This window comes from Neovison vison, chromosome 12 (genome assembly GCF_020171115.1).
Source record: "Neovison vison isolate M4711 chromosome 12, ASM_NN_V1, whole genome shotgun sequence".
Lineage (NCBI taxonomy): Eukaryota > Metazoa > Chordata > Mammalia > Carnivora > Mustelidae > Neogale > Neogale vison.
Window position 1 is genome coordinate 3,520,854 of NC_058102.1, and position 10,215 is coordinate 3,531,068.

Below are 10,215 nucleotides of genomic sequence, written 5' to 3' on the forward strand. Positions count from 1 at the left end.
TGGAAACCCCTGACGTACCAGGCAGAGCAGAGGGCACTACCCGTGTGCGCACACCGTGGGGCCCACGCCCTGGCAAAGGTGCGCCGTCCACACCTGGACACCGTGTGGACGTGCAGAACGAACGTGGGCTTCGGCGGACGGCAGCCCCGGGTCCGGCCTCCATCCTGACTGTGGCCAGCCGGCGGAGTCTGGGGCCTCGGCTTCAGGCCGGGGGCCTCCCCTGGCCGAACACAGCCGGCGTTAACCCCCGCCTGGCAGGCATTTCTGAGACTCAGAAACCAACCAAGAACGAACAGCGGGTATGGGGTGGTCTCAGGGGACGGAGCGCTGGGCTGAGTGCGTTCCGTGTGTGACTGCGGTGGGGACGCTTACTGTCCCCGTGTCACAGATGAGGAAGCGGGGACATAGAGAGGTGTGATGACTTGCCTTTGACGGACGCGGCCGGGAGCTAACACCGACTCCGTCTGAACCCCGGCCTCCGTCCCGAAGGTCCTGCTCTTCTGCCCTTGGCTTTGCCGAACGAGCAGAGTGCGGGGTTCACCTTGCCCACTCCTGCGGGAGCACCCAGCCCGGCGCCGTGTTCCCGGGGCTGCTTGTGAGTACAGGTCTGATGCCACGACCAGGGTCCAGGGGCTGGAAGACCAAACGGGAAAGGAGGAAGTGGTTAAAAACAAAACAAAAAAAAACCCAAGAGCAGAACCGCTAGAGAAACCGGCTCCCCAGGAGCTCCGGCAAATTTCATCAACTTGTCGCCCTTCCTGTTATTTCCAAACATCTCCACCAACAGGTACCTGCCTTCAAACAAACACGCCGCAACAAAGCACTTCTACTAACAAATGGAAGGAGGTCTGGGAGCCCGCAGGAGACCGCAGAGGGAAACATCTGGGTCTCGTTCCCGTTCAGCCACAAGCCCCGGGTGTGAGCTCCCAGCCAAGGCCAGGGCAGGCGGCCTCAGAGGCTGGGAAGGGCAGAGCCGGGATCCAGAATTCGGGAAAAAGCAGAAGCAATCACTTAAAAGTGAGGCGGGGGGCAGGGAAGAACCCTCGGAACAGATTACATCATAATGTGAGCAAATTCACAAAACAGTTATCGTGTGCAAATTATTTGTGCTTGTAAAACTTCCTGTCCTCACGTGTGATGATGGCCAATAAGTTCTGCACCCTGTTATCTCGGTGAGATAATTCTTTTTTTTTTTTTTTTTTTTTTAAGTTTACAGCCTCTCTTCGTAGTTACCTGTTGAACGTGTGTGCGTATGTGTGCTTTGCCGAGTGGGGGATTTAAATGTACCTTTAAATCACTCGAAAAATCTGTCATCGGTTTTTCATAAATAACTCGGAATAATTTTATGTAACCCTATACAAAACAGCTAGAGATGGAATGAAGATCTCAAAATCTAAAGTCGCAAACCCCGTAATTTTGAATTTAAATCTAGTGTTAACGCTGTTCATGCTGCCAAACAACATAAAAATTGGGCATTGGTTAAAACACTTAAGACCTTTGACGTAGGGCATTCGGAGTCTTAAAGCGCAAAGAGGAAGACCAACGATTAAATTCTCATCTAATGAAGGAGCTGGCGGTTCCTCCACCGCGCTGGTCAGGGGACGAGAGGACCACAGGACTGTTTTTATATACAAATGCCACTTGTTTATTTTGACCTCAGTTCTTCGAAATTGTCGACTCCACAATTGAAATATGCTGTGTGTTCCAACAAGGACCCAGCAGTCGTGACAGACCAGCCCATCTGTGCTGTGAGAATGTATAATTTCGGTGTATAGTGGAATTTATATAGAAGCAATGATGTGAAAACTGCTATGCGTGGTACTTTCTTAAAAAAACAAAAAACAAAACAAAACAAAAAAAACAAAACAAAACAAAACAAAAAAAACCCGACCTGCCGAGAAGTATTGAGTGCCATGGAGAACGCTGATATTTTGCCTGATTCAGGACACAAAAGATTGCAGGGCATCTTCCTGATTTTGTGGGGAGGCGGAATGTCATTGCCCAAGTTACAAAACAAACGCGGTAATCAGTCACATACAGCCATCCCGGCTCTGTAAGGTGTGTGCTGGAGAATGTGGTATCCAGAGACACTACTCCCATTAGATGATCATAATCTTGGAGGAAAATACTAATTTAGAATGAAAATGCTCATTTATGGAAATTAATTGATTTTATGCTGCTTGCCCTTACCTCCAAAAAGAGCACGAGGTCGTGCTCGGGAAACGTGACTGTCATTCCAGAATTTAGGATTAAAAGGCCTATTTACCTAACTAATAGTACCAAAAAAATAAAATTTTTGGAGATGAGGCATGGGCAGCTACGAAGAGCACAAATTCTTAAAAAAAAAAACAAAACCACAAGAGACCCTCCTTTCCCCCAAAACCCACCCCTCTAGACTCTGGACTCTTTTCCTTTCGAATTTATGGCGTTCCATCTTTTTCCCATTACTTCTACTTTCTCACCAGTGTTCCATTCGGTGCTTGCTCAATATTTGGGTAGGATCACCCTCCAGCTTGCAGCAGCAGAATGTGGCTGTCCCAATCAGGAAAATGTTTTAATCATCTCTGCTATATACGCCCGCACCCCCAGTATGGACCGCTGTCTAATGCAAGAACAAAAGCAGCCGTGGTCGTCCTTGTGACAGCTGAGCTCACTTTTATGCTTGGTGGTATCTGCCCAGGCCGGCTGCTCAGACCCACACGGACAGGGCCCGACGCCTCCGAATTAGGAAAACAAAGATGTATTTACGTGGGAATTTTCCTCTCCGTTGCCATTTAGAACTTTCTGGGCCTGATTTTCCATTTTCCATAAATCAAGACCCCGGCTACCCTCCACTGTGGGGAAAAAACCAGGCCGCATCTGTAGGCGTTTTTGTCAGCCTGCCAGGGGACGGAGGTAAGTCAGAACTCAACTCTGCAAAGCCCACCTTTTATCTGAAAAGGTCCAGCCATTCTGAAGGGTCAGGGACCATCACAGCAGCTCGGGTAACCGTGGAGGGTAGCTTTTGGGCTGCGACGGCAGCATGGCCTGGGGAAGCAAAGGTCTTCGAGGGAGTCCCACCCCTGTTGGCCACGATTCAGGCCCTGGACGGTCGAACGTCTCGGCCCATGGTTCTGCAGATGGGAAACCAGGACGGGATCCGGCACAGGCCGGCCCTGGACAACTCAGGCCCCCTGAGGGTCCGTCTGGTGGTCGGGTCCACGTGGACCCCACATACCATCTGTGGGTAGGGCAGTTATGAGCTGGACACGGCACCATTAGGCGGAATCCCCGGGCTTAAGTAAGTGTTTTAAAAACAGAGCACAAAACAACCTAAAAGATTTTCCCCATACTGAGCTGAGAGCCAAAAAGAGCCTTCTTTTTTCTCCCGACACCCGCACACCCCCCCAAAAATAAAATAAAACGAAAGGGAGAAAAGAACTGGATCCCTAAACTGTGGACATGGCAGCATTAAAGACGCCGGGTAAAATAAAAAGGCCTCTGTTTCTCAATGCAGAACCCACCCCTCCCGTGTGCCAGCCCAGCCCTGCTTGCCGAGGAGTTTGCTGGGAGGAGCATGGGCACGCTGGTGTTTTTCCCTCTGCCCCTCCTGGCACCACCAAAAATTAAAATAATAATAATAATGATGATGATGATGATGATGAGACCCCCCCCCACGACAAGCTGTCCTCCTGAGCAGAAACGAGTAGGCCGTGCCTCGTAATACCCCCTGAAACGTTCGTTCGGATCTAATTGAACACACAGCTACTGTGAAATAACAAACATTCATTTTTATTGTGATTCCCAAAGCCTATAGCTTTGGATCTTAAAAATAAATGGGCTTGGCTTCTGCATTTTCCCTGCAGTTTTTGGAAAGGCTTACTTCACTGAAGATGGTGGGGGGGGGTCGGAAATAGAATTTTGAATTTCGGATAACCAATTAGAGGGAAGGAAACGTAACAGGCATCGAGCACAAGATGGCAGAGTCCTCGGCTTGTCTCCAGCACAAGAGAAGGGAAGAAGGTGACTTACCCAAGGTGCGGGGGGACGTGAGGAGCTTTCTCCAGAGCAAGGAAGTGGCAAGGGTGCCTCCTGGCCTGGCCGGGCACGGTGGCAGGAGGAGGAGGGCAGGTCCCGCCGGCCAGCAGGCCGTCCCCAGGTGCCAGCCCCGGTCCGACGGGCCCTCGGGCGTCCTGCTCTCCAGCCACCTTGTCCATCGGTCCCCTCGGTCCTGGCCGGCGCGGCCTGGGCCTCGGCCACCCCGGCACCCGGAGGCAGGGCTGCCAGGAGCCAAGTGGTGCTGGGGGAGGCTCTGCTCCAGCCCAGGAGGACGAGGAAAATGCTACTTTTGTCTCCTGCTCTCATCTGGCACTGGCTGCCCGGGGAGGGGGGGCCAGAGGCGGCCGCTGCGGCTCGGCCCCGCCCACCGGGAATTTTTGAAAGATGCTCCTGGGTGCCGGGAGGATGGCAGACGTGGCAGAGGCGGGTGGGCCGGACCCCCGAACCCACCACCAGGCGGGGGCGGCGGGGGGGGGTACCGAGTGGGAGAGGGAGGAGGCAGCAGGCGCGGCTGGCCACTCAGCGGCTGGCCCGAGGAGGACGGGGGAGCCGGCCCGGCCCAGGCGCGGCCCAGGCGCCAGCCCTCCCCGTGGCCAGGCGGCGCGGCCCTGGGCGCCATGTTGCTCCCGAGCCCAGGCGGCCCGGGCCCGCTGCGGGCATAGAGGCCGCATTGTTCCCGGGCCGGCCCGAGGAGGAGCAGGCGGCGGCCAGCACCCGGCGTGCTCCCCGGGGATGGAAGGGGGGGAGGTGAGGCCCAGGGCCCCCCACCCCACCCCGACCTCTCCGCGGACCCCCGGCCTCGGAGCGAGCCCGTTCCAACCATGCCCCGAGAGGCTGAGCCGCCAGGGGTTGGCATCGGCCTTGTGTCCGAGGGGCCGCCTGGCCCTAGGCCGTGGCAGCTCTCTGAGCCTCAGTTGCCCCGTCCACAGAAGGATCGGGGATAACGGCTCCTGCCACTCAGGGCTGCTGGAGGACAGAAGGAAAACGCACACAGAGGCACCCCGCTGGTGCTCAGAAGCCGGCCACTTCGCCCAGAGGTGCTGCCAAGCAGCCGGGCCACCACGAGGGCCCCGGCGTCCAGAGTCCAGGCGTGCCACCACACCCTGTCAGACTATCACAGACTCCTCAGCTCTGCCAAAGTCAATCCTGGCCGCCACACTGGGCCACGATGGAGTGGGCCGATCTATGGCCCTCAGAACCGGTCAGCGGGCCTGAGGGTTTAACTTGGAGCTTCTATTTGGAGATTCACCAGATTTGGCTGTCCTTTGCTCAAGGCAGGCGGGCCACGTCTGTGGGGCTGTGCTATCTGCCCAAGTCTCTCCTTAGACCCTTTATGTGGCCAGGCACTTGCTATCCCCGTGCACGGGGAGCCACGGGGCTGTCACTGTGAGACAGGGCCTCCCCAGGCAGGCAGGGCCAGCTCTGTGCTCCAGTGGAGGGCACAGCATGGACTGGCCATGGCTGGGCCTGTCGTCTGGCTCATGGGCCCTTCTGCCGGTAAGGACTGGGGGTAAGGGCTGTCTAGACACCTGAGCATCTGGGGACGGGAGCGCAGGCTCAGACACGGTCATGCCCAAAAAGGAGGGGGTGGGAGGTGGCGAGGCGACTAAGCAAGAAGGGAGCAGTCCAGGAGGAGTCCTCTGGTCCTCGGGCTCTGGCCTCACGCACACCACCACGTGACCAGCTCACCAGTTGATGCCAGAGACAAAGCAGGTAGGATTCCGGTGCCACGCGCCTAACCAGGAACGCGGGCAATTCCATTCCAGGAACGGCTTGGCACAGCCGCCAACAGCCTGGCCCCTGGGGAGAAGAGGGTCCCCCCCAGCTCCCATGCTCCACAGGGAAAGCCACTGAAAACCAGGTGGCCATTTTGGGACTGGCCCCTGACCGAGGAGAGAAAGCAGAACCTCGGTTGTTAACAGAGGCAGAGGCAGTAGGCGTCCCTTACCCCAGCACAGGCGTACACAATATGACCACAACCAGAAGTGGCCTTTGCTGGGCCAGAGGGCTGCCCAGGAGATAGTGGCCTCTGCCCCAGCGTGGGGCTCAGGACACAACACGTCGGTCTGGGTGGCAGAGCAGCCAGGCCCGAATCAGGTCCTTCTCGGTTGCAGCCCTGTGCCGGAAGGTTTGGCAGCATCGCCCCTCTGCCAGGGCCAATCCCCAGGGACGAGCCCTGCTCCCCCTGGCCGAGCGGGGAGGGGACCACAGGTGACACGCACAGACCCTGTCATGCTCAGTACACACATGTGTCCCCGCAGGCCAGAACCCGCGTGTCTGGCGCCCCCTCGGAGCCCAGGCCGGTCTGGGTGAGGGGGTGCCACCCGCATGGAACTCACTCCCGCTGCCAACAAAGCCGGCACCATCGTTTTATTATAACTTAAAATGTAATTATAAAGCGCTGATTTGGATGTAAATATCGCTGTTAAACACATGAAAGGCGAATCGAGATTTAAGAGCCCCAGACCAAGCAGGTACATATTTCAGCTAAACACCCTTCCTGCCGTCTGAGATGCCAGAATTAAGGAAGGGCGGTTTGCCACCCAAAAACCCAGCCCCAGCTCTAGAAGCCAAAGGGATCAGGGACAACATTCCTTTTTTAATCTTAAGGGAAAATACTATCACTCCTTAAAAAAAAAAAAAGAAAAGAAAAGAAAAAAGAAAGAGAAGGCTGTTTCACGTCATCCACGCCATGCGTACATTTCCGACCACGGTAACAGCCATCGCCTCTGCTCTCACAGTCTCCTCGGAGAAGCCACCTCTCGGCCGCCCACCGCAGCCACGCGGGTTTCGGACGCGTCCAGGATCCGGCGCGAACAAGTCCACCATCCCGATCTCACAGGGAGACCCTCGGCCCTCTACTTCAGCGGCTGCCCCAGCCGCCAGAATAAAAGCCCGTCTCCGAGGCTGTTCTGCCCCTGACACACCGTTCCAGCCCTTTCTACTTCGATTTTACCAAATCGACACGGGGCCTTGGACGTCGTTTTGGTCACTCCCAAAAGAGACTCTTGATGGCATTTCGGGGGAGGGGAGGCAGGTGACACAGACCAGAGTGAAGCAGTTCCAGGATCCCAAAAAACCCAAACCAAAAAAAACCCATGTAAAAGCAGTTTTAAAAAACGAAACCTCCGTTTTGAAAGCCGAATGTTATCATTTGCCAACAAAGACTCGTGGGTGAAGGGGAAGCTTGGTGGGGAGGGGACTCTCATCCGTCACCCCCCACGGGGGCCGCTCCCTCCCGTCCTCACCCGCTTCGCAGGGGCGCCCCAGACTCAGGACCCCCTGAGCTGGCAGGGATCCCAGGCCGATTAGCCCCACAGCCTTCCCCACGTCCCCCCAACGCCAGGAAGACGCTCTCAGTTCCGGCCCCAGCCGGATCCGTTCCTCCGAGTCCCTAACGGGAGCCTGGGGGCCGGGCCCCGCTTCTTGGGGCGCCTTCCCGGCTGCCTGGAGGCAGTGGATTTAGCAGGAACCCGGCTGAACGCTATCCACGGCGGCAGAGTGGGGAAGAGGCAGACGGCGGGTGCCTAAGCCTCAGAGTGACCCTCTGTTCGTTTTAGTCGCTCAGAAAGCCATCCTTCCAGGGCGAACTCTGGGCCAGGCCGTCAGGAGTTACAAACACACCCTCTCCAGCCGGGGACGGAATGTGAGGGTTGGCGTGTGGCTTCACCACGGCAGGCCAGGCTCTCTGATAACCCACACGCTGCTCCCAAGTGCACTGGACCGTGGGCTCTGGGAGGAGCGAAGGGCCCCAGAGAATCACAGATTCATCCGAAATTGTTCTCCATGGCCTCCTCCTGGGAAGATGGACCCTTCCTCTTAAGAGTCCCGGTTTTCCTCACTTCCGTTGGGTGACTACCCTGCCAACCCTCCGACGCCCCCCAGCAGACAAAGGTTCATCAGGTCTGGCCCCTGGCAGGGACAACCCAGCTCACCACCAGAACCCTGCAATCCTGGCTACCTTTCTGGTGCTTGCGTGCTTGCGAAAGAGATCTTGCGAAAGAGATCCCGGAAGGAAAGAATTAAACTTGAGAAAGTTTAGCCTCCACTCAACAAAGAAAGCCAGGCGTTCCCACTGCATTTCCCAAGAATCGGGGGTCAGGGGACTGTCCTTTTCCCCTTTCTAGAAATCTCCGTCCCTGACTGGGTTCTCGGGGCCTGTGACAGCCAGATACTCAAGGTTTGCCGTCCCAGCCAACAGGGCACTGGTCAGCCCTGAAAATAAGTATTTCATATAAAAGTTCCATTGTCTTGGCTTGGAGACAATTGTTGCGTTTTCCCCTCCTCTGCTCTGACACATCAGCATGTCCGGCCGATGCCCGGGCTCCCTTCTCGTCCCGACAGCGTGTTCTGAGAAAGGGCCATCTTGCTGGTCTTCCTGAACCATCGGCTAAGAGAGCAGATTCTCCTCAACGAAGCGTTCTGGGAAATGCATGCTTGTATTTGGCCGAAGAACAATTAGCTCACCGGCAGTGAAACCCTCCCACTAAATCGACACCCGCGTTGCCAGCTCGAATGCTGGCAGCTGGTGTGGCCACTCTGGACCCCGAGTGGTGACGGCCTGCCCTCGATCTTCCCTGGAGCCCCAAAGAGGCTAGAGGCACAGGTCAGACCCCCGGGTCAGCACCCACATGAGCTCCTGAAGTGCCATTCTGTGGGGAGGCTCCCCTCCTTCCTCGGTTAACATGTCCCAGGACCTCACGGGGCCTTGCTCCCATCTAGTGTCCCCAGTGCCTCCGAGCCACGTCCCCATGACAAGGGAAGCCCGGCTTTGCAAGCTTCCTGGCATTCCACCTGGGAGAAAATATCAAAGTTCACCTTGCACCGCCTTTCGGGGGTGAGGAGTAAACTCGTAGGTGTCCTTCCGAGAGAAACCAAAACTGGGCTCTGGTTCTTAGAAACTCAGGAATATAATCATCCCTCATGGTAAACACAGTGATCACCATTTACAACAGCAGCACGCTTTACGGTGTCCCTGCCACGTGCCAGGAACTGTGCTTTGTGGGGAGAGAGCTGTCTGGACACTGACGGTGCTGTCATTATTCCCAGGGCTAGGGCTCAGAGTGCAGGCCCGGGGCGGTGAGCCGCCTTGTCTGGGGTCACACAGTAAGCCAGGGGCAAGCCCAGATGGGAGCTGCCCCACGGGAGCCAGGACACCCCCACCCCCGACCCGTTCATGGGGTTCCCACAAGTGTCTTCTCCCTTCTCCCCAAACATGCAAGGATGCCCTCTAAGCCCGAGGAAAACCAAGCATAATGGTTGTGAGATGTTTTCCTCGCAGGCCTGCAAGGGCTGCCCCCCTTCCCACACACTGGCCTTCACTAGGGACACACACTGCTTTCCCTGGACACCAGGGAGCACTTGCTCAGGCAGAGGCCCCATCCCTCAGCCCCAGGGACTGCCTTTCCGTCAGGCCTCATCCACACCAGGGCAGAACAGGCCCCAGGCCCCTTCTGAGGACAGGAGCAAGCAAGACTGGTTCATAAACCGCCCCACTGGGGCAAATGACACAGACCCAGAAAGTGACCCTGCCACGAAGCTGCCGCTGTTCCCATGGAGCCTAGCACAGCGCCATCCGCCCCCGCTCAGGTGATGGTGTACACCCAGGTCCCAGGGGAGGCCTCGTCACCACACATCGCCTGTGTTGAGCAGTTGGACTCCACCAGCACCCAGGACGCCCCTCACCCAGGATCTGGGGGTTTCAAGTGGCCAACGGCTGAGCAGGACCCAGCCCCAAGCGCAGGCGAGGAAAGACCCGGGGCCCGGCCCTGGTTTAAAACAAAAGCAGAAATGCCAGGGCCAGCCTCCCACTGGCCCACCGCAGTCCGTGAGCCCCTGTCCCCCTGCTAGCACATTCTTTCTATTCAGTCCAGAAGCGACAAAAACCACACAGGAGCCATTTCCAGAACCTCGATTTTGGTGTGCATACCCTCAAAAATGAATTCTGCCCAGTTGGGATAGCCCAACACGGTAAGAAGCCCCCGGTGGGGCCCAAGTCTTCCTCGGAACTGGGCTGGCTCCAAAGCAACAAGGACAAAGGCAGGATAGGACGGTGCTGGGGCTGAGGCCAGGCCTCTGTCCGGGAGCATGGGGTGGGGGAGCACAATTTACTAGAGACTGTCAACCCCATCTCCCTCCAGGGACTGGGGGCACACTCGGGCCGCCGAGACGGGGATC